Source organism: Erpetoichthys calabaricus, chromosome 4, assembly GCF_900747795.2.
Source record: "Erpetoichthys calabaricus chromosome 4, fErpCal1.3, whole genome shotgun sequence".
In the NCBI taxonomy this organism is placed as follows: domain Eukaryota; kingdom Metazoa; phylum Chordata; class Cladistia; order Polypteriformes; family Polypteridae; genus Erpetoichthys; species Erpetoichthys calabaricus.
Window position 1 is genome coordinate 329436643 of NC_041397.2, and position 27832 is coordinate 329464474.

At 41.2% G+C, this 27832-nt stretch overlaps 2 protein-coding genes across 6 annotated transcripts in view; both read left to right on the forward strand.

The window, feature by feature from the left end:
- The window catches only part of LOC114643553 (protein NLRC5-like), a 5922889-nt gene that overhangs the window by 4981208 nt on the left and 913849 nt on the right, over nt 1–27832 (forward strand). The gene's annotated exons all lie outside the window — the stretch shown is intronic.
- The window catches only part of LOC114643557 (NACHT, LRR and PYD domains-containing protein 3-like), a 1908976-nt gene that overhangs the window by 849387 nt on the left and 1031757 nt on the right, over nt 1–27832 (forward strand). The window contains exon 1 of one of the 5 annotated variants that reach the window (XM_051925778.1): nt 7031–7230. The exons of the other annotated variants lie outside the window; for them this stretch is intronic. The gene's annotated coding sequence lies outside the window, so the exon portion shown is untranslated. Of the gene's footprint in view, nt 1–7030; nt 7231–27832 lie in introns of those variants that run through there. 5 annotated transcript variants of the gene reach the window in all.

Here is a 27832-nt window from a genome sequence, read left to right on the forward strand (position 1 = left end):
ATGTCCTCACTAAGATGGGGCTCATCATCCAACTGAAGAGGACTTACATTTAAATTCTGTTTGGCATAAACAGCAACCCCACCTCCTTTTCTGTTCTGTCTCTCTTTCCTAAAAAATGTGTATTGCTATAATATCATAATTATGGTCTGCTACATACAGGAATCAAAGGCAGTATATACAGTAGCAAATGAGTGTGGAGGCTGGTTAGGTAGGTGTAAGAGGGGTGGATTAGTAAGGTAGGCTTTGGAGGGTGTTGGTCATGAAGTCTTATTTATTATTTTGATGTTCTTCTTTTTAAGGCTGCATATCCTGAGTTCATGTCCAAGTGCCCATTAAAGGCATTTTTCGTTCGAGAGCCACAATTCATCCAGCTCTCTGTCACTCTTAGTATTTATGCTGAATCAGACTTGTGCTGTGTCCCAGTTAAACGTGTGTAAGGCTGATTTGGTATTTGCCTATATCAGAGACCGTGGGTCCTTCCTTCTGACAGCATTGCCATGTTCTTGTATACGTGTTGTGGGTGTATTAGATGTTATCCCACATATACAGCTGGGCACGCACTGCCTGCTATATTGTATGCTGCGTTTCGCGCCTCTGTTGAAGATTTTTTGCATGTGGCATTAAAATGAACTGTCCACAGAGTGTTTGCCAGATTATGTGCTATTCTGATGCCTGATGTGAAGAGGATGTACGCTGTACTTTCAAATACACCACAGTGACAAGGAAGGCAGTGCTAGGGAGAATGAGAGATCAGGTTGGAGTCAATTGCTTGCTGAGCTCTGGCGCATCTCCTGTGTAAGTATTGTTAGGTAAATGTTAAGGAGTAGCTGTTTGATGTAAACAGATGGCACCTTTCATTCTTTTCAGTTTACTTTGTATTATGGTGTGTGGATATCTTTTTGAACAATGTCTTAACACAACTCCGTTTATGAGACAAGGAGTGATTACTACCAAAGTGTAATATTTTGTCCGCATAACATTCTTTGCAGTAAACACTTGAAAGTAGCGTTGTTGTCTCTTTAATTTGAGATGTGCATGAAGTTCCATGTGCATGAAGTTCCAACTGAATTGTAGTGAACACTGAGTTGATGTGGCAGTGGAATTCATTTAATATGACAAATGTATTGTCAAACCAATCTCCCATTCTGCCTAGCTAAAAGAGGCAAAAGGATTTGCAACAATGTCCAAAATGCACCAACCCAATAAAGAAAATCAAAAAACCAGAGAATTGAAGAGCTCAAGACCACCACCATCAACAGCAGAGCACATTCAGATGGACCGTGCTGGACTTCAATTCCCAGCCTGCCTTTAGTGAACTGGGAGGCGGTCCCTAAACTATGATGGACAGGTGGCCCCACCTCCTGAGCAATTGAGCCACAAAATACAATGAACATCAAAGAATAACAAGATACACATAGACACTACATGATAACTAAATAGAATAAAATTAACAAATAATACATACTGTAATTAAAAACAAATAATATATGAACAAAACAATGGAAAACAATAGATGATAATGAAAAAACAACAAAGAAAACAGAAAAAAAGATACCCTGACTTAACCACAACACTTGGTGCCACTGCTCTATGGCCAAGCTGTTCTCCTTATCACCTTAGGTACTGGGGGCCTTGGAACCGAAGGATAGAAAGACTCAGTCATCAGATTGGACAGCCCAGCACAAACTCTACTATCAAATGACCAATGGGGGTGGGCGGCCAAACAAATGAAAAACAAAAATTGACATATATATTGATGAAAATGTTTTGTTAAAGTGAAAAAGAAATCTCAAACCATCTGTAAAAGCAAAAAAATAAATAAATAAATTCAAACCACTTCTACAGATTTGACAGGAATTACAGAGAAGTTACAGGAGAGAAAGTCAGTGCTAATACTTACTGTATATCAGGTCCATAGAACTTGTAAGAAGGTGACTGCTGGGACAATTAAGTGAACATCAAAAGGTTCCAATAACCAATCACCAAGTTCAATGGTCTAGTTAGCCAATCAGTTGTCACACTTCAGGAGCCACACCCCCTTGTTCAGGGCTGGGGACAAATGAAGATATGTAAATGTGTTAACTTCATTTATATCACGATAACAAAAGTATAAAATAATCATAACTAACAGGCATCACCTGTGTGGTGGAAAAAACACTTTGAAGAATACCTTAGTTGTGATGATCCAACCACAGAATGACTGAAAGAAATGAACAAAATGATAAATGTATTCTGTGCTCAAATAAACCCCAAATTTATAGCTCTCTTATTAAACTATCACTATCTATTAATGGCAGTAAGAACTTAAATATTATTAACATTTCTCTCCTATGATGGACTTGATATGTTGATTCATATACTGTAGAGTTGTGGTATTTTCAGTTCTCTTTATATCACAAACCTGCTGACAGGTTAGCTTTAGAAATGTACATGAAAGAGCAAACAATAGTGTAAAAATAAAAATGCATTGTAATATAAACTCTAACCCAACATTTCAATGTAAAAGTAAAATGAGTAATGCATTAAAATACCTTGACTTAATGCTGGAAGTATCAAAGGTAAAACAAGTGAGTTGGAGTTGCATATAGAGGAGCATAATTATGATGTTATAGCAATAACAGAAACCTGGCTAATTAACAAAGATGGGGATGAGTGTAACATAGAGGGGTACACATTTAATAGGAAAGATGGACAGAACAGAAAAGGAGGTGGAGTGGCTGTTTATGTCAAACAGAATTTAAATGTAAGTCCTCTTCAGTTGTGATGATGAGCCCCATCTTAGTGAGGATAGCAATATTAGGGAAAGACGTCTTAGTTTAGGAGTGTGTTATAGACCACCCAATTCAGACAGTAATTTCAACACACGTGGTGCGAGGAACTTTATCAGAACTGGCTGATGTTAAGAGTGGTGACCAGCAGGGGTCAGTGCTAAGGCCTCTGCTATTTTTAATATTTATAAATGATTTAGACAGGCTTGGGCAGTTTTGTGGCAGATGAAATTTAATGTCAGTAAATGTAAAGTATTACACATAGGAAGTAAAAATGTGAGGTTTGAATACTCAATGAAAGGTCTGGAAATTGAAAGTACACCTTATGAGAAGGATTTAAGAGTCATAGTGGACTCTAAGCTATCGACTTCCCGACAGAGTTCAGAAGCCATTAAGAAGGCTAACAGAATGTCAGGTTATATAGCGCCTTGATGTGTGGAGTCCAAGTCACAGGAGGTTCTGCTCAAGCTTTATAACACACTGGTGAGGCCTCATCTGGAGTCCTGGGTGCAGTTTTGGCCTCTGAGCTACAAAAAGGACATAGCAGCACTAGAGAAGGTCCAGAGAAGAGTGACTAAGCTGAGCCCAGGGCTTACAGGGGATGAATTATGAGGAAAGATTAAAACATCTGAGGCTTTACAGTTTAAGCAAAAAAAGATTAAGAGGTGACATGACTAAAGTGTTTAAAATTATGAAGGGAATTAGTGCAGTGGATCGAGACTGTTATTTTAAAATGAGTTCATCAAGAACACAGGGACACAGCTGGAAACTTGTGAAGGGGAAATTTCGCACAAACATTAGGAAGTTTTTCTTCACACAGAGAACCACAGATGCTTGGAGTGAGTGACCAAGTAGTGTGGTAGAAAGTAAGACTTTAGGGACTTTCAAAACTCGACTTGATGTTGTTTTGGAAGAATTAATGGAGAGGACTGGTGAGCTTTGCTGGGCCGAATGGCCTGTTCTCGTCCAGAGTGTTCTAATGTTCTAATGTGTTAACTGTGTACAGTGCCTTACATATGCATTCAGTCCCCTTGAAAGTTATCTGAATTTTCTGCATGACCAACAATTTGTACACATATTTATTCATTCATTGTTTTTAATGTGAACTCTGTGAATGTGAATGCTGTAACAACACATTTCCAAAATCAAAATAAATCATTTTCTGTAGATATTTAACTGAAGGAGAAAAACTCCAACATTTGAGTTTGCCTGAGTACCCACACCCTACACATTCATACTTTGTCAAGAGCCCTTTTGCAGCAGTAACAGCCTTCAGTCTTTTGTGGTATGTAAGTATGTCCCAGGTTTGCACATTACTCATGAGAGATTCTTCCCCATTCTTTTTGGCACAATTTCTTGAGATGCTCTCTTTCGGTTGAATGGCACCTCTGGACTGCAGTTTTCAAACAGTGCCACAGATCCTCAATAGGGTTAAGATCAGGGCTTTGACTTGGCCATTCCACAACACTCACCTTTGTGTTTCTGGGCCATTCCCGTGTCACTTGGATCTATGTCATGTTGAAAGCTGAATCTTCTCCCGAGTCATAGGTTCATAGCAGACTGTAGCAAGTTCTCCTTCAATATTGCGTGGTATTTGTGTCCATCCATCGTCCCTTCAACTCTGACAATATTCCAAGTCCCAGCACATGAACAGCATCCTTATAGCATGATGCTGCCTCCATCATATTTTACTGTAGTTGTGGTGTTTCTTGATTCATGGACAGTGTTAGGTTTACACCACACGTATGAAGTCTTGTCAAAAACTTCTCTTTTGGTCTCATCTGACCATAAAACCTTCTCCCTCATCTCATTTGTGTCTTTCTCATGCTTTGTAGCAAATGCCATATGTGATTATATGTGGACCTTCTGAAGGAATGGCTTCTCCCTTGCTACCCTCCCGTAGAGGCCTGTTTTATGGAGGGCTCTTGAAATTGTGGACCTTCACTCCAGTTTCAGTGAAAGACCACTGCAGACTTCTGAGAGTGACGGTTGGATTTTTAGTCAACATTTCACTCTGATGTTTAGTTTGGAGGGACGGCCTATTCTTGTAAGAGTCTGGCTGCTATGATGAACCTTCCACTTTCAGATGATGGACCTCACAGTGACTTAACAGGACAATCAAACTCTTGATATTTGTTTTTGTGAGCCATTTTCTGCCTTGTGCATTTCAATGACTTTGTTTCTCACATCAGCAGATGCTCCTTTGTCTTCATTTTTGCTGTGATTGTCCAATAAAGACTATGGCCTTACAAAGGGGGCTTTTTAAATCCAGAGACATAGAAAGGACTCACAAGTCGTACCTCATTATATTTCATTCTGACTGTCAAATGACTGTCACCTTTGTGTCGTTTGTCATTCATTTGTCATTTGTGTAAACCTGCAGCTTCCAAAGCACAGAGGTTTAAATCCTCAGGCAAACACTTTGGAGTTTGTCTTCTTCAGTTAAATATCTACAGAAAATGATTCATTTTGACTTTGGAAATGTACTGTTACAGCATAAGAGATCATATTAAAATACTGAAATGATAAATATGTGGACAAATCACTTGTCATGCAGAAAATTAGGATGTCTTTTGAGGGGATTGAATACTTTTGCACACCACTGTGTACTGACTTGTCTAAGAAAGCATCTGCTAAATAAAGAACACCAATGCTGGACATGTTAATCAAAATGTGACTGTTATCAAGGAGCAGTTTTAGTTTGTCTGACTCTGAATCTCTTCAATCAAACAAAAAGGGGGAATTCAAGTTCAGGTCTATTGTGGTGAGGAGCAGAATGACTTACGTGTCTCCTTACTCATGTCCATGGTGGAATATCTGCACGAGAAACAGTCGAGCTGGACGAGTAGCAAGATGTGAGGTTGAAGGCCAGCAGAGTCCCTGATAGAATAGTTTACTGAGCTGATTTAGTGGACAAGAATTTTATAAATATTTGATGGCTTATCAGAACAATGAACAGTTCATGTTTAATGTTAGTCAGTCAGTCATTTTCTAACCCGCTTAGTACTGAGCAGGGTGACGGGGGTCTGCCAGAGTCCATCCCAGTTAGCACGGGACGCAAAGCAGGGAACAAACCCTAGACGGGACTCCAGGCCATTGCAGTGCACACACACTCACACACATACACACACAGGCCAATTTAGAATCACCAAGTCATGTGACCTGCATGTCTTTGGACTGTGGGAGGAAATCTGAGCATTTGGAGGAATCCCACACAGACATGAGAAGAACATGCAAACTCCACACAGGGTGGACCAGGGACACAAACACTGGTCTCCTAACAGCAAGGCAGCAGCGCTACTGCTGTGTCACTGGGCCACTCATGTTTAATGTAATATTTTAAATTAGAAATTGTATATTTTAATATTTTGCCCCAAACTGCAAAGGTTGTGTTTTGTGTTTTGTTTTTTTTTAACACTTGTTCGTGTTGACCTAAGACACTCACTCTCGTTGTGTCCACAAGAAGGACATTTGACAATTAAAAGTGCAGAAGGAGAAGCAGGCCTGGGTGGGCAGTGCTGTCAATGCCACTGTAAGATGATGGCGTCTCCTACCAGACTGACCAACGTAAGTCAGTGAGGTCAACTGAGAAGTCAGACGTCAGAGCAGAGCCTTCATTTCTGCTCATTTTCATGCAGAGGAAATTCAAGCCCAGCGTAGGAGTTTGTCCTGTTGACTTTGTACATCTTAATTGTAATTATTATTGTAGTTTTTACTTTTTTGTTTTTTTGTATTTCCATATTTGTCAAAGCTAACTGGAGGTTGAATGCCAAGCTGAACTATGGCCTTATGTTGTGTACTTCAGGTTGGACTTTTAAACTGAATTCTCCTGCATGAAGTGCCACGGTGTGTAGGAATCGTCTGTCATGCCGCCTGATCTTGACTTCTGGCTTAGTGTCTTTCATTCTTATGTGGACAGACCCCATTCACTTTTTATGTATGTTAAAGATTCAATCTTTGTTGACATGATGAGTCAAACCTGCTTGGACCTTCCTCATTTATCTGTTTAATGTCAGGTGATCAGCAGTCCTCACCCACTGCTACTCCTTGCCTGCTCGTCTTTAGCTCCTGTCCATGACATGTCCTGCTGTCTCATGGTGTATCGTATCTGTGGGAGGATTTGTACTTCTCAGCAGATAAAAGTTTTGCTCACCATCAGAAGTTTCATGTTTAGTTGATTTGAGTTCCTTCTTTTTATTTATGTTTTTGTCATCTTCTGTCTCTTTAAGACTAAGGTGTGTTCCTCCTGGATGGCTGCCATGTTAAAGTGAAAATGAAAACCAAGACGGCACAGCAGTGCGATCTCAGAGTCTGAGTATTGAAGATTTGATTTACTACGGCTGGACGTGTCTTATAAACCCACTTATGTAACACAGACAGTTTTACAAAGATCTCCTCATTGATGAATTTAGAAAAACAAAAAGTGTGACGGGAGTGAACTGAGGGAAAAAGGCCCATGAAGGTAAGTGAAAAATAAGTCTGAATTTCTCAGCTTAGCTGAAGTGAACAGAGAAACAGAGAAAACACACACAGGAGCACAACACAAAGAAGAAGAAAGCCAGGCAACATGTTAGATAAGAGACCAGCAAACGGCAAACACACACAAAGATAAGACACTCACACTCAGCTTATATGCCTTTCAGCCTCAGGGAGGTGCCACTGCACAGCTCCGTATTCACAAAGAGGCTCTGGCAACATAAGAGGGGTCAGCGGTCACCTGACCTGACCACATGATTACACAATTAGTGACTGTCACTTGCCATGTCGTCCTAGTTTTGCTTTAAAATGACACCAGATGAATATGATGGGAAAAAAGAGCAGGTCTGACACTTCTTTGTGGCTCAGACGGTAGCCCAGAGGAGCTCATCTAGATGTGTGTGACTTCAAGGTCTTGGTCGTGTGGAGCACAATGAATTTTGTCTTGTGTGAATCCTCCCTCGGAGTGCCACTGAATATCCTGATAATGATGACAAACCGATACTGGTGACCTGCAGTGCTTTAGCACCACACAGTGGCAGTTTACATATCACATTTATGAGGGGAAAGGTGAAGTGGATTCCTTTTAGCAATGTTTATAAAATAAAGAAAGATGTATCTAAATGGTGACATGACCACTGTGTTTACTGTCACAGTTTTTAAGAAGTTTCTTTCTCTGTCAGGTTTATCAGCGTTTTATTGCACTTACTGTCTTTTTAATGTCTGTTCACATTTGCTCAATCTGATTATTTTCGGTGGTCCTAATAAAGGTCTTTTATATCTAAAGGCTACCACTCTGTATGTTTTGTACTGTTTACTCCTTCTTCTTCTTTATCTTCTTTCAGCTGCTTCTGTTAGTGGTTGCCACAGCAGATCACCTTCTTCCACATCTTCCTGTCCTCTACATCTTGCTCTGTGACACCCATCACCTGCATGTCCTCTCTCACCACATCCATAAACCTTCGCTTAGGCCCAATATACTCAGCATCTCTCCTCTGCACATGTCCAAACCAACACAATCTCGCCTGTCTGACTTTGTCTCCCAACCATCCAACTTGAGCTGACCCTCTAATGTCGTCATTTCTAGTCCTGTCCATCCTCGTCACACCCAGTAAAAATCTTAGCATCTTTAACTCTGCCACCTCCAGCTCCGTCTCCTGCTTTCTGGTCAGTGCCACCATCTCCAGCCCATATAAAACAGCTGGTCTCACTACCATCCTGTAGACCTTCCCTTTCACTCTTGCTGATACCCATCTGTCACAAATCACTCCTGACGCTCTTCTCCACCCATTCCACCCTGCCTGCACTCTTTTCTTCACCTCTCTTCCACAATCCCCATTACTCTGTACTGTTGATCCCAAGTATTTAAACTCATCCATCTTCGCCAACTCTACTCCCCTCATCCTCACCATTCTACTGACCTTCCTCTCATTCACACACATGTATTCTGTCTTGGTGGTCCTACTGACCTTCATTTCTCTCCTCTCTAGAACATATCTCCAACTCTCCAGGGTCTCCTCAACCTGCGCCCCACTCTCGCTACAGATGACAATGCCATCAGCAAACATCATAGTCCATGGGGACTCCTGTCTAATCTTGTCTGTCAACCTGTCCATCACTATTGCAAATAAGAAAGGGCTCAGAGCCGATCCCTGATTTAATCCCACCTCCGTCACTCCTAATGCAGACCTCACCCACGGTCACACTTCCCTCGTACATATCCTGTACAACTCTTACGTACTTCTCTGTCACTCCTGACTTCCTCATACAATACCACAACTCCTCTTTAGTCACCCTGTCATATGCTTTCTCAGGTAAGCAAAGATGCAATGCAACTCCTTCTGGCCTTCTCTAAACTTCTCCATCAACATCCTCAGAGCAAACATCACATCTATGGTGCTCTTTCTTGGCATGAAACCATACTGCTGCTCACTAATCATCACCTCACTTCTTAACTGAGTTTCCGCTACTCTTTCCCATAACTGCTACTCTTTCATGCTGTGGCTCATCAATGTTATCCCCCTGTAGTTACTACAGTTCTACACATCCCCCTTATTCTTAAATATCGGCACCAGTACACTTCTTCTCCACTCCTCAGGTATCCTCTCACTTTCCAAGATTCCATTTAACAATCTGGTTAAAAACTCCACTGCCATCTCTCCTAAACACCTCCATGCTTCCATAGGTACGTCATCTGGATCAACTGCCTTTCCATTTTTCATCCTCTTCATAGCTGTCCTTGCTTCCTCCTCGCTAATCCGTTGCACTTCCTGATTCACTATCTCCACATCATCCAACCTCTTCTCTCTCTCGTTCTCTTCATTCATCAGCCTCTCAAAGTACTCTTTCCATTTGCTCAACACACTCTCCTCACTTGTGAGTACGTTTCCATCTTTATCCTTTATCACCCTAACCTGCTGCACATCTTTCCCACCTCGGTCCCTCTGTCTAGCCCACTGGTCCTTTTCTCCCTTCTTAGTGTCCAACCTCTCATACAATTCATCATACGCCATTTCTTTAGCCTCTGATACCTCTCTCTTCACTTTGCGCCTTATCTCCTTGTACTCTTGTCTACTTTCTGCATCTCTCTGACTATCCCACTTCTTCTTTGCCATCCTCTTCCTCTGTATACTCTTCTGTATTTCCTTATTCCACCACCAGGTTTCCTTTTCCTCCTTACTCTGTCCAGATGTCACGCCAAGCACTCTTCTTGCTGTCACCCTTACTACATCTACTGTAGTTGCCCAGCTGTCTGGTAACTCTTCACTACCACCCAGTGCCTGTCTCACTTCCTTCCTAAACTTAACTTTGCAGTCCTCCTTTTTCAACTTCCACCATTTGATCCTTGGCTCTGCCCTCACTCTCTTCGTCTTCTTGATCTCCAACGTCATCCTACAGACCACCATCCTATGCTGCTTAACTACTCTTTCCCCTACCACCACTTTGCAGTCTTTAGTCTCCTTCAGATTGACTCTTCTGTATAGGATGTCATCTACTTGTGTGCATCTTCCTCCACTCTTGTACGTAACCCTATGTTCCTCCCTCTTCTTAAAATACGTATTCACCACACCATGTCCATCCTTTTTGCAAATCCACAATCCTCCGACCTTCTTTATTCCTCTCCTTGACACCATACCTACCCATCACCTTCTCGTCTCCTCTGTTCCCTTCACCAACATGCCCATTGAAATCCGCTCCAATCACCACTTTCTGTCCCTTGGGTACACTGTTCATCACTTCATCCAACTCACTCCAAAAATCTTCTTTCTCACCCATTGCACACCCAACTTGCGGTTCATATGCACTAACAACATTCATCATCACACCTCCAATTTCCATCTTCATAATCATTACTCTGCCTGACACTCCTTTCACCTCCAAAAGCTTTCTTGACATGCTGTTCCTTCAGAATAACTCCTACCCCATTTCTCCTCCCATCCACACCATGATAGAACAATTTGAATCCCCCTCCAATCTACCTTGCCTTACTCCCCTTCCATTTAGTCTCTTCACACACAATATATCAACCTTCCTTCTCTCCATCATATCTGCTAACTCTCTCCCCCTACCAGTCATACTGCCAACATTCAGAGTTCCTACCCTCAGTTCCACTCTCTTTACCTTCCTCCTCTCCTCCTGCCTCCGGACATGTCCTCCCCCTCTTCTTCTCCTTCTTCTTCTTTGGCCAACAGTAGCCCAATTTCCACCAGCACCATGTTGGCTAACTGTACTGGTGACGGTCGTTGTTCACCTGGGCCTCGACCAATCCAGTATGGAAATTTGTATTGTTGTCCGCATATTGATTTGGCAAAATTTTACACCGGATGCCCTTCCTGACGTAACCCTCCCCATTTATCCGGGCTTGGGACCGGCACGGAGAAACACACTGTTTTGTGCATCCCCTGTGGCTGGGGATGGGGACTCCTATTATGTTACAATCAGGGACAGTTAATGGCTAAAGTGTATATGTGGTGGACCACTGACCACAGCCTCACTTATTTGTCTTTTTCACTTTTTTCTGTATTTTTAGTTGCAACTGCACAGTGACTGCTGAGACTTTGTCAGATTTCTTCTCAGAGCAAACTAAACTTACTTGAGGATTATTATTATTTTTTTTTTAAATATTTTTATTTTATTAATTTTCATTGTAATCATTCCATACAAACAGATCAATTTATAACCCAACAAATTTGAAGACAAATCAAACCCCACCCCTGAGAAGGAGAGCTTAGCTAAAGGAAAATTGCTTTAAGCTTTTTAATAAGGCAACATTAGACAAAAGAAGGGGAGAAGTAAATATTTATATAAATATGAGATGGAGAAGGGAGTTAAATGCAATAATAGTTAATTCTCTTATTCTAAAATAATATTTATTAAATCCTGCCATGTTTTGAAAAAATTTTGTACAGATCCTCTAACTGAAAATTTGATTTTTTCCAATTTCAAATAATATAAAACATCGGTTTCCCACTGACTTATAAGAGGAGAATTAGGATTCTTCCAATTTAACAAAATAAGTCTGCGTGCCAAGAGTGTAGTGAATGCAATCACCGTTTGCTTGTCCTTCTCCAATTCCAGTCCATCTGGAAGGACACCAAACACAGCTGTTAGTGGTTTAGGAGGGATTGTGATACTAAGGCTGTCTGAGAGGCACTTAAAAATTTTTGTCCAAAATGATGTTAGTTTGGTGCAGGCCCAGAACATGTGACCCAGTGAAGCAGGAGCTTGGTTGCAGCGCTCGCAGGTTGGATCCTGGCCTGGAAACATTTTGGACAGTTTTAAGCGAGACAGATGAGCTCGATATATAATTTTTAGTTGAATAATTCTATGCTTTGCGCATATAGAACTCGAGTGAATTCTCTGCTTTGCTACTTTCCACTCCTTTTCTGATATATTGATTAAGAGATCTTCTTCCCAATGTCCTCTTGGATCTTTGAAAGGTAGGGACTCTAATAAGATTTTATATATTGCGGAAATAGTGTTTGTTTCCTCGGAATTGAGCAGTATTTTTTCCAGCATTGTGGAGGGTGCAAGGTGGGGGAAGTCGGGCAATTTCTGTTTAACAAAATTTCTAATTTGAAGATAGTAAAAGAAATGTGTAGCTGGGAGGTTAAATTTTGAACGTAATTGTTCAAAAGATGTAAATATGTTGTCTATATAAAGATCTCTGAGCATTTTAATCCCAAAACTTTTCCAGGTATTAAAAGCTGGATATACTTGCGAAGGTTGAAAGAGGTGGTTCTCTTGCAGAGGTGCCACTGATAAAAGATTTTCCATCTTAAAATGCTTCCTAATTTGGTTCCATATTCTGAGTGAGTAAAGCACAATTGGGTTATTAGTATATTTGCGATAACTTTCATTTATTGGAGAGCAGAGCAGGGAATATAAAGAAGTACTACAGGATTTTACTTCTATTGCGGACCAAGCCTGTGTATGTTCATTTATTTGTGTCCAGGTTTTTATGGCTTGTATGTTTTCTGCCCAGTAATAAAACTGAAAATTAGGTAAAGCCATGCCACCTTCTGCCTGAGGTCTTTGTAGGGTCGCTCTTCGGATACGTGGGTGTTTTGAGTTCCAAATGAATGAGGTTATTATTGAATCTAACTGTTTAAAAAACGATTTATTGATATATATTGAAATGTTTTGAAATAAAAAGAGAAGTTTAGGAAGGATATTCATCTTAACAATGTTAATTCTTCCGGCTAGAGTGAGATGAAGGGTTGACCATCTATGCAAGTCTTGCTTAATTTTTTCCATACAGACGCCAAAATTTTGTTGATAAAGAGCTTTATGTTTACTTGTGATATTTACCCCTCGGTATTTAAACTGATCTGCTATGGTAAAAGGTAGGGTGTCTAATCTAATATTATATGCTTGTGAATTCACTGGAAAGAGTATACTTTTATTCAGATTAATTCTAAGACCAGATATCTTTTGAAATTCTGTTAGTGCTGTTAAAACAGCAGGGACAGTGTTTTCTGGGTCCGATATATATAAGACCATATCATCTGCATATAGAGAAATTTTCTGTTCCAGTCCTTCTCTGACAATCCCCTTTATCTGATAAGAATTTCGGCAGTGAACCGCCAGTGGTTCAATAGCGATTGCAAACAACAGTGGCGACAAGGGACATCCTTGTCTGGTACCACGTTCTAGTTTAAAGTAGTCTGAGCAAATGTTATTAATACAAACTGAAGCTTCTGGACTGGTATACAGTAGTTTGATCCAAGCACAAATATTCGGGCCAAACCCAAATTTCTCCAATGCAGTGAAAAGGTAATTCCATTCGATCATGTCAAATGCCTTTTCTGCGTCTAATGATAGTAATATCTCTGGGGTGTTTGATTTTGCTGGTGAATATATAACATTAAACAAGCGTCGGAGATTTGAAGATAGATGTCGGCCTTTAATAAATCCAGTTTGATCTTGTGATATTACCGAGGGCAGCACTTTCTCCATCCTTCTAGCTAGGATTTTTGAGAGTATCTTAACATCATTATTCAGGAGTGAAATTGGTCTATATGATGCACATTGTAACAAGTCCTTATTTTGTTTAGGAAAGACGGTGATTAATGCTTGTCGAAATGTTTGAGGTAGTATTTGGTGGTCTTTAGCTTCTGTAAATGTTGCCAATAAGAGTGGAGCTAGCTGAGTGGAGAATTTCTTATAAAATTCTACGGGGTAACCATCAGGGCCTGATGATTTCCCGCTTTGTAGTGACTTTATAGCGTCTAGTAATTCTGTTAGCGTTAGAGGTTTATCCAGTTCCTCAGCACTTAAAGCATCTATTTGTGGTATTTGTGAATTATCCAGAAATGCATTAGATTGCGTGTTGTCTTCTTTGGGCTCAGTGGAATATAAAGACTTTTAGTAATCTCTAAATGTGTGCATTATTTTATTATGGTCGATGATTTCTTCTCCATTCTTGTTGGTGATTACTGGTATTTCATTGTGAACTTCTTGTTTATGAATTTGTTGAGCTAAAAGCTTATTAGCTTTTTCTCCGTGTTCATAGTAATGCTGTCTAGACTTATAAATAAGTTGTTCAATTTCTTTAGTTGTTAACATGTTAAGTTCTGTATGCAGGGCCTGCCTTTTCCTGTGAAGAGCTTCACTTGGACGCCTGGCTTGTTCTTCATCTATTCTAGTAATTTCATTTCTTAGCTCTGACACTTTCTTGGTTTCTAATTTATTTCTATGGGAAAGATATGAAATAATCTGGCCTCTTAAGAAGGCCTTTAGAGTTTCCCAGAGTGTTCCTGCAGAAACCTCTGTGGATGTGTTTGTCTCTAGGAAGAAGCTCATTTGTTTGGATATAAATTCTGTGCAGTTCTCGTCTGCCAATAAAAGAGGGTTAAGACGCCATCTGCGAGGTGAGTGTGAGGGGCTTAATGATTTTAGCTCCAAGACTAGAGGGGCATGGTCAGAGATAACAATTGTGTCATATTTGCATGATTTAATTGTAGGCAGGAAATTATTATCTATAAAAAAATAATCAATTCTTGAGTAGCTATAATGCACTGGTGAGTAGAACGAATATGTTCTTGAGTTTGGATTAAGAAACCTCCAGGGGTCTGATAAGTTGTGATCATTTAAAAACTGTGTAATTATCTTTGCAGTATTAGATGTCGTCCCCCCTGTCACAGGAGTCCTATCTAAGAGTGGATTTAAAACACAATTAAAGTCCCCAGCCATTATAATTTTATGAGTGTTTACATTGGGAATGGATGCAAATAGATTTTGCATGAATTCCTTATCATCAACATTGGGTGCATAAACATTTATCAAAATCATTTTACTGTTATATAAGTTGCCCATGACCATCACATATCTCCCTTCGGGGTCCGATACTACATCTGATGCTACAAATGGAACTGTTCTATGTATGAGAATTCCCACCCCTCTAGTTTTCTTTATAAAGCTAGAATGGAACATTTGGCCAGTCCAGTCTTTTTGTAATTTGAACTGATCCTTGGTTAGTAAGTGGGTCTCCTGTAGAAATACTATTTTAGCGTTTAAGCCTGTTAGGTGAGAGCATACTTTCTTTCTCTTTAATTCGTGATTCAGGCCTTTAACATTCCAGCTCACAAAGTTAACTGTCCCATCATGGAGACATTGATTCTGAGTTTTTAATGTCATTTATAGTTTTAATTGGTAATATGGCAGTTTTAATCTTAGTTTCAAGATTCCCCATGAGTTATTGCATTTTAGCCTATTGTTGCATTGATATTTATACTTATAAGAATTACAAGAATAGATTAGATATAACCTGCTCTCCTTCTCTCCCCCCTTTATCCCCCCACCCCCCCATTTTGCCTCCCCACATGAGGCTAGATTCCACTTCGCGATGTTCCAGTCCTCTGACATACGAAGAGACAGAGCACGTCCAAAACAAAACAAACCCCACCCTGCAGCGGCGTTACAGAATTAAAACAGAGATATCTTTTACAGTTAAATCCTTAATACTATCTGCCGAAAATGTTCTCATTAACAATATTTAAGCTTGAAATAATCTTCAGCGCTTTTAAGTTAAGATATTAAGATTAAAAAAAAAAAAAAAAAAAAAACAACCCTGGGAATGATTTTAAAAACTAGTCCAGGATAAACCTGGTAATTCTTACTGTAATAGTATAATAGTAATTGTATAAATAGTAGAACAAGCAATAACCCAAGGGTATGAAATTAAACAGTCTACTTTAAGGTATAGTAAAATATAAAAACTAAAAAAAAAAAAAAAAAAAAAAAACGAATCCTACTTTAATCACTTCCACATTTTCACACTCACGTCTGTAACTCTATAACTCTGATGATAAAAAAAAAAAAGAAAAAAAGAAAAAATAAGGGATGTATAATTGTAATACCAGTCTCTTTAAACATGGATCCAGAGATCAGATCATAGGTCCTTCCCGTGCCTTGATAGAATACGGCTCTTTATTAACTTTCAAAAAAGTGTCGGAAACAGCTTCTTTAATTCTTTTTCAGCTTCTTCTTTGCTGAAGAAAATATAATGTCGATCTTGAACTTCCACTTTCAGTTTGGCAGGATACAAGAGGCTGTATTTGATATCGGCTTTCTGTAGCATCCTTTTAATGTTGATGTAGGATCTGCGTTTTGCAGCTGTTGATGGTGAGAAGTCGGGAAAAATACGAATAAGATTATTTTCGAATATAATCTCTTGCTTGTGTCTGAGAAGTGCCATCACATCAAGCTTACATCTTAGTCGCTCGAAGCGGACAATAAAAGACCTAGGTTTAAAGGTGCTTGGTATCTTTGTGCGATAAGCCGTGGCTATCTCAATGTCGTGTTTAAAGTCATCTCCAATTATTTTAGACAGTAATTCTACTGCAAATTTCACTGGGCTTGAGCTTTCTCGTTTCTCAGGTATACCCTCAATTCTTATATTATTTCTTCTGCACCCATCCTCCAGGGCTGCAAGTCTGTCTCCAAGTTTTTTGCATTCCGAGTTCGCAGCTGTGGCTTTTTCATCGGCGTTAGATGCCAGTTGTTCCGCTGTTTCCACTCGAGCCGTGAGTCCCTGCTTAACGTCTTCCAGCTGATCTGAAACGTCATTAATATGATCATCAAGCCTTTTCAGTTTGGAATTATTTTCTTCAATGTGTTCCACTAATTTCTCCAACATAGTTTTAAAGTTCACGTCAAAACGTTTAAATAAACGCGTTTCCTTATCTTTGTTATCCTTCTTGAGCTCAATGGCCACCTTCTTAAGATCATTTGTGTTATCTTTCTTAAGCTCCTTCATGGCCGTAACCATGGCAGTGGACTGTGTAGCGATCATCTCTTTCAGTTCGGACAGTTCGCTTCGGCTTTCGTGCTCCGCAAGTGAAAATGCAGCTCCTGTTACAGGCTCGCGATGAGTAGATTATTTTTTGATATTACAGCCTGTTTTAGACTTTCCATTTGGCAGCACAGAGGCATTGTGGTTATCTCTGCCACTTTATGGATCCAACATTTTGGGTTTAAATCCTGGCCCAGGCTGATTTTCAAGTGAACTTTGTGTGCCCTCCTCGTGTTTCCTTGGGCTGCTCTTCTTTTCCTCACAGGTTAAGGTTAGTCACTGATGCTAAATTGTCCTCAAGTGGCGTGGAGGCTTATGGTGCACTGGTACTCTGCTCTGCTAGCATTTTATATCAGTAGATGTGAACGTAATAGATGGGGCTATGGGCAGAATGAACAGGGCGGCTAACACTTACCAGGTGTCATATTTAACAATGGAGAATTTGAAAACATGTTTAACCAAGCTATATTGTGAAGAAGGGGTCTGTACACACCCCTAGAAGATGTGGATGCTCCTCCGAAACCCCCTCTTAAACGCTGATGATTAAACAATGGTAACAAATACAGTTTACCTCCTTTTTGCTTCATTAGATGCTGGGCTGTTGCTGCTGCAGCTGCTGTGTCGTATGATATGCTTCTCACGCAGCACTTTGTATATTTAAAAGCCTGTACAGCACCTGTCCTTTTGTCTTATTGCCTTGTCTCACTTCTCCCACAGAAATCCCGTGCTTTATGCTTTATTATGCTGTTTATAAATAAAGTTTATGTTTCTTGAAAACCCTGAATGAATATGTGCAACTGTGTAACAAACATGTGACAAGATCAATAGAAATGTATTTGAATTAAGTGTGGACTTAAAACTGATAAAGACCCCATTTAAACAGAACAGTAAAGATCCTCAGTATATCGGGTGAGACAAGTCAAACTGAGCTGATCAGGCCCTGCTTCCTCTGACTTATTTTATTAGTACAGGAGTTTCTCGGTCTTATATTGTTTCATTGCAAAGACAAGAGGGTTCCAAGGTACCCAATAGGCCCAAATGATTGACACCTTCCAATTTATTTGGACAAAACAGAAAAGTCTAAGTTCAGACTGCTCAGCATCCACAAACCTCACATGGTGGAGCTCCTTCTGGTGGCTTGCCTGCAGTGAATTAACCCTGGTGCTCCTGGTCTCTCAGTCCCTCTGGTGTCATGTGACCAGAAGATCTGGGCTCTGCACCTCTGACCTCACTTGGTGGCATTTGTGCCTCTTGGTTTCTGGTGACCCCAGTGGCCATGGCTGGCCATTGCTAGCTACCATACCTCACCTGGTGTGACACAATAATATACTCCAAGGCATCAGTGGCTTGTCTTTTTCTGGGTTTCTCTTGATTTCCCAGCATGGACATCACAAAGGGAAGACAAATATTAATGGAATCCTCAAGGGAAAGTAGAGGATTAGTCAATGGCAGGACATTCACGTTTAGTCTTACAGTCTGTGATCAGATGAATGCCCACCTAACCCCACTGGCTGAGTTTAACAATGAGATTTTCTTCTAGGCGGTCTCTGTGTTTACTTGTAGTCCCCCCAAACTGCTCAATGATGGAATGCCTATTTCCTCTCTCATTTAATTCTCCATCCCTCCACTTCCTTTATCCACTTTTAGTTTCCAGAAGTCAAAATGGCTGAACATGAAAAGGAGGTGGCAGGCCTGAGAAGTGGTAAGGAATTGGCAGATCTTACCCAGGTTTCCTTTAGGGAGATAATGTGCAAGTGCCCCCCCCAAGATGTGATTGAAGGATATTCTAGATCATTGAGGTATAGGCCAGTGTATCATGGTCGGACATACAGTAACTGCATGGTAAAGGTCCTCAAAGCAAGTCATGATAGTGGGAGCTCACTCGTTTGGGGGACTGAAACTTAGGTCTGTCCAGAGACAGACAGTCTTGTATGGTGTGCTGCCTTTTGTGTGCACAGGTGGGAGACCACATTGGAAGGGTGTGAGTAAATGTAAAATATTACATGTACAAAGTAAAAATGTTAGATTTGAATACACAATGGGGGATCAGAAACTTGAAGGTACACCTCATGAGAAGAACTTAGGAGTCGGAGAGGACAGCAGCCATCAAGAAGGCTGATAGGATGATAGTCTAAATATCACCCACAACATGAGGAATACAAGTCAAGGGAGGTTACGCTTAAATCATTTAAGACACTGGTGACACCTCGAAACTTGATGTCTCAGCAAATTGGTCAGAGTCCATTGACTACAATAGTCACAAATGAGTGGACAGACCACCACTGGGCTCAGTTAAAATGGAAAGGACAGAATGAATGTTAACAAACACAAGAACAACAAGCTAAATAAAACAAATAATAAGGCACAAAAAAGTCACAAACAAAAGAGATAAGTAACTAAAGACATAGGAAATTTAAATAATGAACAAAACTACTGCCAGGGACAGGACCTCAATGAGATCCTAACTGATGAAACATTTCTTTGTTAACATAGAAAACTGAAACTTTTACTATTCTGTGGTGGTCTCACACTGAAGAAACCAGTAAAATGAGTTAATGCAGATGTGAATACGGCAGGGAGTAAAACTACTGAATAAATGTGGCTTTGCAGTCCTATGTGAATAATAAGTTAAAAACAGTCATTTCAAGAAATAGCAGCCATTGGAAACAGTAGTCATGAGTAGTATTAGCCCTGCACCTTCTGTCAAAAAATGATTGATGAGTTAAGCCCCGTCCCTTTTGGATTGACGTCATAAACTCCCGCCCCCTTCCACTTTTCCCGGCCGGAAGTCCGTCACTTCCGGGACCCTCGCCCATCCTGTTTTTACCCCAGGAAACGGCCAAGATCCGTTTGGCGGATGTCCGGCCCTTCCTTGAACCCTCCCATCCTGTTTTTACCCAGGAAACATCTGTCCCTTCCTTGAACCCTCCCATCCTGTTTTTACCCCAGGAAATGGCCAAGATTTTATTTGATGGATGGGTGCCCCCTCCTTGAACCCGCCCCCACCTCTCCCGAGGACAAGTTCAGGCAAGTCTGTAGCAGACCCTGCCGTCCGCACCTCTTGGTGGTCACAGGCCTTCTGACTTAGAGTTTCCTGCCCACGGTCAGTTAACCCTGAGGACGCCCTCTTCCGCTTCCCCGCCCCTAGAGGAAGAGACCGCCCACACACACACACACACACACACACACACACCAACATCCTGACCCTTCTGAAACTGATATATAAAAAGCGGCACATTTTTGTTTCTAAAGACTCTGTGAAGAAAAATGGAATCTATGACCAGCACCCCACTGAAGCGTCCGATCCGCAGGGTCCGATTGATGGAGCGCTTGAGAAGGATTAAAAGATGTTTAATGCCCGAGTTTCGTGCAGCTAAAGCAGCAGACGATGCCGGGGCTAAGTTGTGCTATACACAGGAGGTCTCAGAGGACAACAAGGAAAACTGTCCTCTGCCGCCGCCGACTTATTGTGCGAAACACGGGAGGCCTCGGAGGACAACGAGGAAAACTGGTCTTCGCCTTTAGTAGTCATGGACTGATTTCTGCATATTGAAGGGGAGGATCAGGCTGATGATGTAACGGAAATCCAACCTTTATTTTACACCACGCCCCTTACCTTTTACCATAAATACTCAGACTGTTACTCAACGGACCCAAAAGGAGGACGTGAACATTTAAGATCCCCAGCATGTCGGCCTCTACAGACTCTGAAATGACCGGGATCGGAGTGACAAACTCGGGGATCCCGCCTGAGGCACCAAGGCCTGAATCTTACCAAGTCTATAACTCGTTCCGGATGGACGGACGTCGGGATCATCAGGCATCGGACCCCCGCTATTTTAGTATACTCCCCGATTACAGTCTCTGGTCAAGAGACCTTGAGCCGGACAGCGGCTTCCATTCTCCAGGTCTCTGGTGTTCTTCCCCCGTCTCCGCTGATGATCAGACGGATAGCCCTGTCTCCAATAAGGCTACTCAGACGGATCTCTCTTACCTAGCTCCAGGACAGCCGTGGGTGAACAGCCAAGTTCCCCAGGAGCCGATGTCGATCGGCCTATCTGAGACAGAGATGGATTGCCCGGACGGTGTGCTGCCTAAAGCCTGGAAAAAGGCCCAGCAAATTATTAAAGGTCTGATGACGTGTCTGCTGGATATTATCGTCTATTACGATCAGCAAAAAGAGTGTCAAGGCTGCACGGTTGCTCATCCCAGTCAGAGGAGACATACCTGCCTCTCTGAACCTGAAATCACCTACCGAGATGGACGCTTTCAGAGGATTCTGAATATTTTCCGCAAGTCTTGGCTGAAACGACTGACTGTGAAAATTCTGGGGTATTTTAACTTTCTATTGCCGATTCACAAAATAAATGCTGTGGTTGAAAAGACTGTGGGTGAGTTTGAAAATACTAGCTCTATTCATGATACTGTAATGCAGTCATTTTATGAAATGGATGAATACTCCTATTCTATAGTCCGCCGTGTGGCAAATGAGTTTTGTAAGCGGAATATTAATCATGAGGGTTATATGAACCTGTGGACTAAATATGATTTGGAATTTAATGATATGATAGAACTGAGTGGTAATTCTGTACCTGAAGCAGTGTGAACAATTCAGAATCTATAATAATAAAAGGCAAAGCCCTCACTGACTGACTGACTCACTCACTGACTCACTCATCACTAATTCTCCAACTTCCCGTGTAGGAGGAAGGCTGAAATTTGGCAGGCTCATTCCTTACAGCTTACTTACAAAAGTTAGGCAGGTTTCATTTCGATATTCAAAGCGTAATGGTCATAACTGGAACATATTTTTTGTCCATACACTGTAATGGAGGAGGCGGAGTCACGTATCGCGTCATCACGCCTCCTACGTAATCACGTGAACTAAAAACAAGGAAGACATTTACAGCACGAGTCACACGCGGGAACGAAGGTAAGTTACGTTAATTTTTGACTGTCTTTTAATACTGTGTGAGCATACATATTAACACATGTGCAATTAAACGTGTGCATTTACAGGGTGATTTCTCAGGCTTAAAAGCTCACCTTTTATCAAACGCGGGAAGCAAGGTAACTGACGTTGTTCACTGTCTTTTAATACTGTGTAACCATACATATTAACACATGTCCAATTAAACGTGTGCATTTACGGGGTGATTTCTCAGGCTTAAAAGCTCGCCTTTTACTAAAAAGGTAAATGCAAAACTATTTTCAATCAGTTTATTGAAACGCTCCCGTTAAGGATTGCAATAACATATTCGCGAGATAAAAGAACGAAGTAGGGGGAAATGGAGGAACAGCCGCAAACAGCGAAGAGCAAAAAATTAATTAAACAATTGAGAACGGAGCAAATTAAGCATACAAGCGTGTTCATAAGGGAAACAAAGCACGGTGTAAAACGTAAGTTTAAATTAAGTTAATAGAAACGCTCCCACTGCGGATTGCAATAACATATTCGCGAGATAAAAGTTTAATGAGAAGACACGAGGTATAAACGAAGCACACGCCGTGGCGCAACGTTAGGGGCAACAGTTTCAACCATTCTATGATCTGCTTCTCGCAACTGAAAGACGGCACATGGCGGATGTTAGCCGACTTGCTGACCGCAACGTTAGGGGCTTCAACTATGGCGCTGACGCAACATCTCAGTGCCAACACTTTGCAGACTGTACTTAAAAGACACGCCCTCCTCAATGGACAGTTAAAAACACCAATCAAACTAACGATGACATCAAGTATTACCCAATCAAAAGTAGGAAAGGAGGCATCTTCATAAAATGCGTGTGGGATGATTTGCATGAGACGCTGCTTTAAAAAAAAATGATAAAAAAAATACGGGATAAATCCCGTCCAGTATTGATTCAAAACGGGACGCGCAATTTCATTCTCAAACGCGGCACGATTCCGTATTTTAAAGGACGGGTGGCAACCCTACAGTGCCAGGTAACCACCCATACAATCAGATTGTGATTCAGACTAGGAATGCAATGAATGTAATTACCCCGATCTACATACAAGGCGAAAGTCTTGCAACATTCAAAGATGATGGTTTGGGATAATTAGTACTTATTAAGTACAACATTGAACATAAAAGAGCTTATGAAGCCTTGAACCGAAAAAAGCAAGATCTCAGAGATCGTAAAAAAAAAAAAAGGAGGTAATGTCGTTTTACTCGCTGTAGATTTTACTCAAACATTACCAGTTATTCCACGAGGGAGACCAGCAGATGAACTCAACGCGTGTTTAAAATCCATGCTTCTCCCACGGTCGGTTATATGTCGCGTGCTCTCGGGTAGGTACACCAAAAAATGTATACATTTAAGCATGTAATGGGCAAAGAAAAAATGAGGTATACCCGAAGGCACTGCAGTAGTACTCAATGTAACTTTACTTCTTAAATGTTAATGTTTTACTGTTTAATAATTTATACGCTTCTTATATATTGTTCAAATTCTTTTATGAAAATACCAGTGACAGCGCAATGCACGATAACATGGAGTGAATACACCATACGCATCTGCCCACAGCCGCCCTGGTGTGCGCAGATAGGAGTTGATTCTAAAATTAAATAAACATAAAAAGAGTAATACATTCATCACCCATAAAGCGGATAGCAGACGTGACGTATTATATGTGTACCACATTTCAAGTCAATACGTGAAACGGTTTGCAAGCTACATGTGATTTAAAATCCTGGACAGACCAACGAAAAGCCACGGTAGCAAATTATAGAAGAAGATTTTACTATTTAATAATTTATATTTATATGAAATGTGCTTCTTATATATTACTTCATATTCTCATATGATAATGATGTTAATGTTGTTTATATTGATTTCTATGTTATTGTAAGTGCATCTATGTGTGTATATGTATGTATGTATGTGTATATATATATATATATATATATATATATATATATATATATATATATATATATATATATATATATAAAAAATATATATATAAAAAATATATGTGTATATGTATATATATATGACAGCAACACTCATAACAATGACAACACAATTACATTGACAATCATGTTACGTTATTTTTAAAATGTTTCCTTTACTTTTTCATAACCTCTTTAACACACTACTTCTCCGCTGCGAAGCGCGGGTATTTTGTTAGTCCTAAATAAAATGTTTAATATAGGGTTAAGTGTTGTCAGTGTCTGTTTTATCATCGACGATGGAACAGGTCTTGGAAAAAACATATTATAACTCTGAGAACGCGGGGGCCTTGGGGGGTAAAGACTCCTTGAAAAGAGCTCTCAGGCACGCGGGGCTCCATACTGGGGACCGAGAGGTATCCGAATGGTTATCGGGGCAATATACCTATACGATCCATAAACCGGCCAGAATCCATTTTAAAAGGAATAAGGTGTATGTTTCCAAAATAGACGGACAATGGCAGATCGATCTGGTGGATATGACAAACCTAGCCGAATATAACCAAGGTTACAAGTATCTACTGACTTGTATAGATATTCTTTCTAAATATGCCTGGGTCAGGGTACTGAAAAACAAAATGGGTAAAGAAGTAACAAGGGCTTTTCGAGAAATTTTGGAGGAAGGAAGAGTTCCCGTCAAACTTCAAACCGATAGCGGTAAAGAGTTTCTCAATCGGGAATTTCAAAGCCTGCTCAGTAAACACGGTATTAAACATTTTACCACCGCTAGTGAATTAAAAGCGTCGGTGGTGGAGAAATTCAACCGAACTCTGAAGACCAACATGTGGCGTTATTTCAGCTCCCGGAATACCCGGTCCTATGTGGAAGGGCTTCAGAACTTGGTGAAATCTTATAATTTCAGCCATCACCGTGGTATAAAAATGGCCCCTGCCGAGGTGAATAGTTCCAATTCTTGGAAAGTCTTTAAAAACTTATACGGTCTAACTAAGCCCCAGAGAAACCCAAAATATAAGTTCAAAGTCGGGGATACGGTGAGAGTGTCGAAATCCCGGAATCCTTTTACCAAAGGATACGAACAAACCTTTTCAGACGAGGTATTTACTGTTTCTGACCTAGTCCTGAGGGAACCGCCGGTCTACAAGCTGAAAGATTATGACGGGGAAGACATTATAGGTTCTTTTTACGACGCGGAGTTACAAAAGATTCGAGGAACGGACGTCTTCAGGATTGAAAAGATTTTGGAGAAAAAAAATATCAATAAAAAAAAGCATATATTGGTGAAATGGCTCGGATGGCCCGAAAAGTTTAAAAGTTGGATCCCTGAAAGCTACGCGCAAGACATTAAATACTGAGAAGCAAAAATTAGTATTTCATTCACGGTGTTTACAATGGAGAGAAAAAGCTTTTACGTTGTCCTCCCCAACAATTCTTCCCGAGATGTTTTCCCTAACAATACCATCGCAGAGTTTACAGTCAAATTAGCCGCACCCATCGAACTACAGGGTCCCTGGGAAGTCAGTTTGGCCGAAATCCAGTATCCTCACACCTGGAATACCCTAGACAAACCGGATAATGACTTTATTGTAGTGTCATCGCGCTTAACCAGGTTTTATAGTATTCCCGCGGGCTATTACTCTAGCATCGAGAAAGTGACCTCTAAGATGAATGAAGCGGTGACGAGAGAGCCCAAAGCCATCGAGGCTGGTTCTTCAGGCTTACCGATACCGGAAAACACCGTGAGATTCCGCTACAACGCTCTGGAGCGAAGATTCTACATCTTAAACGCCGCGAAGGATGAAACTCTTCACGTCAGGCGGCAGTTGGAGAGAATTCTAGGAGCCCATTCAGACATGACCATAGGCCTGACGAATGATGCTCCTTACCCCGCGGATATTAGAGCGGGGTTTTATACCTTGTACGTCTACAGCGACATCGTATCTCACCAAAGAGTCGGAGACAGCTACGTCCCTCTCTTGAGATGCGTACATATTGAGGATGAGATGAATAAGATTACCACAATCACCTAGGACAAGCCGCACTACGCTCCGGTCAGCAAGACTCAGTTTGATACTTTGACCATTGAAATAAAGACGGAGCAGAACAAAGCGGTACCATTTCAGTTTGGCAAGGTCATAGTCAAGTTACATTTCAGACCCTCTAAGAGGTGCGTGCACGATTAATACAGAGATGAGATCTTACCAGGACCCTAGCCCTTATGTGCATTATTACGAAGCCCAAGCGGGTAGCGGGCTCCCCGGGTTCTCTGGGGCTCCAGTGATGTACGGGTCGGGGATCGGAGGAATATTTCGAGGTCTGTTTAGAAGAGCTTTACCTCTCTTGAAAAGAGGATTCGAAATTGTCAAACCACACATTAAATCAGCCGCCAAGAATATCGTCAAAGACGTGGTGGCGGGGCCATGTCCGGAGCTATGAGTCGAGGAAGTGAAGAAAATCAAGGGGGGTCGGGTCTGATGGTCATGAGGAAAACTAAACGCGCAGGACCCATCCTCAAAAAGACACGCCGTTCAGCTTTTACATCATTTCCTTCTCTCCGCCACAAGGATAAGTCCCGCACCCGCAGAAAAAAGAAATCAAAAAACATTTTTTAACTCAAAATGTCTTTCGTTCATCGCATGTCTCAAGAGTGTGTGAAATCCGAACTGGACTTGTTTACGGTACCCTATACTCAGACTAGTGTAGAAAAAAGCATCTACGTCGAGGTGCCCCCTCTCTCGGCTCTATCTGAAGTCGCTCCGCTAGAGTTTCTGATTACTGGGAACGGTGAAGACTACTTGGACCTGAATAATACGCTTCTTCACATCCAATGCCAAATCGTCAATGCCGACGGAACTAATCCAACACCCGTGGCCAAGGTAGCCTTTGTTAATTATCCGATAGCCTCTTTATTTTCACAAGTGGATGTGACCCTGGGAGACCACTTAATATCCCAGAGTTCCAGCCTTTATCCATACAGGGCTCTTTTTGACGGACTGCTAAATTACAGCAATGAAACTCTCAGGTTCCGGTGTATCCCCGGGAGAAGTCAGAATGGCTGATGGCTACAGGCTGGTCTTTCAAATGCTTTCCGGAGCTGTGTTGTCATTAGCAAAATTGGGTTGAAAGGGCTTGGCTGGAATCTGCTCTCCGTCCAAATACAAGGCCAGGAACTCCACTTGGTTATGCTTGAAATTGAAGGGATTTCTAGCGTAATCCCCCGAAAAGGCCTCATTGTCCACCATGCCTATGACCACGTACTTGGGCAGCTGTCCCAAGAACAAGTTCTCCTGATTGCTCACTCGTATCCCAGCAGGCATACTGAGAACTTTCATATTCACTCTTTCCATGGGGTACTTGGCATTGGCGTTTGTGAGAGCGTGAGCGTGTCCCAATTTCACAGCCGCCGAAACTTTCACTTTCTTGACAAAAAGAGCGGCGGATAAAATGTTTACTTTGTAGCGCTCGGCATCTCCGGACATCAGACAGAATTCATTTTTGCTCCGCACCATTTTTATTCTGACGTCCACCCCGTTTAGAATTAATTTTTCTTGAAAAAATAGGTCAGAATGAATAGGTCCGAGGAGTTCTACTGTTTAACCCTGGCATGTATAGCCGTTTCTTTTTTTGAATCCCTCATTCGGACCGTCCAAGGCTGTGTTTTCATGTTCGTTGGCCGTGTCTTTGTAAAAAAGACCCGACGCAAATTGGAACCTGAGAGTTTCATTGCTGTAATTTAGCAGTCCGTCAAAAAGAGCCCTGTACGGATAAAGGCTGGAACTCTGGGATATTAAGCGGTCTCCCAGGGTCACATCCACTTGTGAAAATAAAGAGGCTATCGGATAATTAACAAAGGCTACCTTGGCCACGGGTGGCGGATTA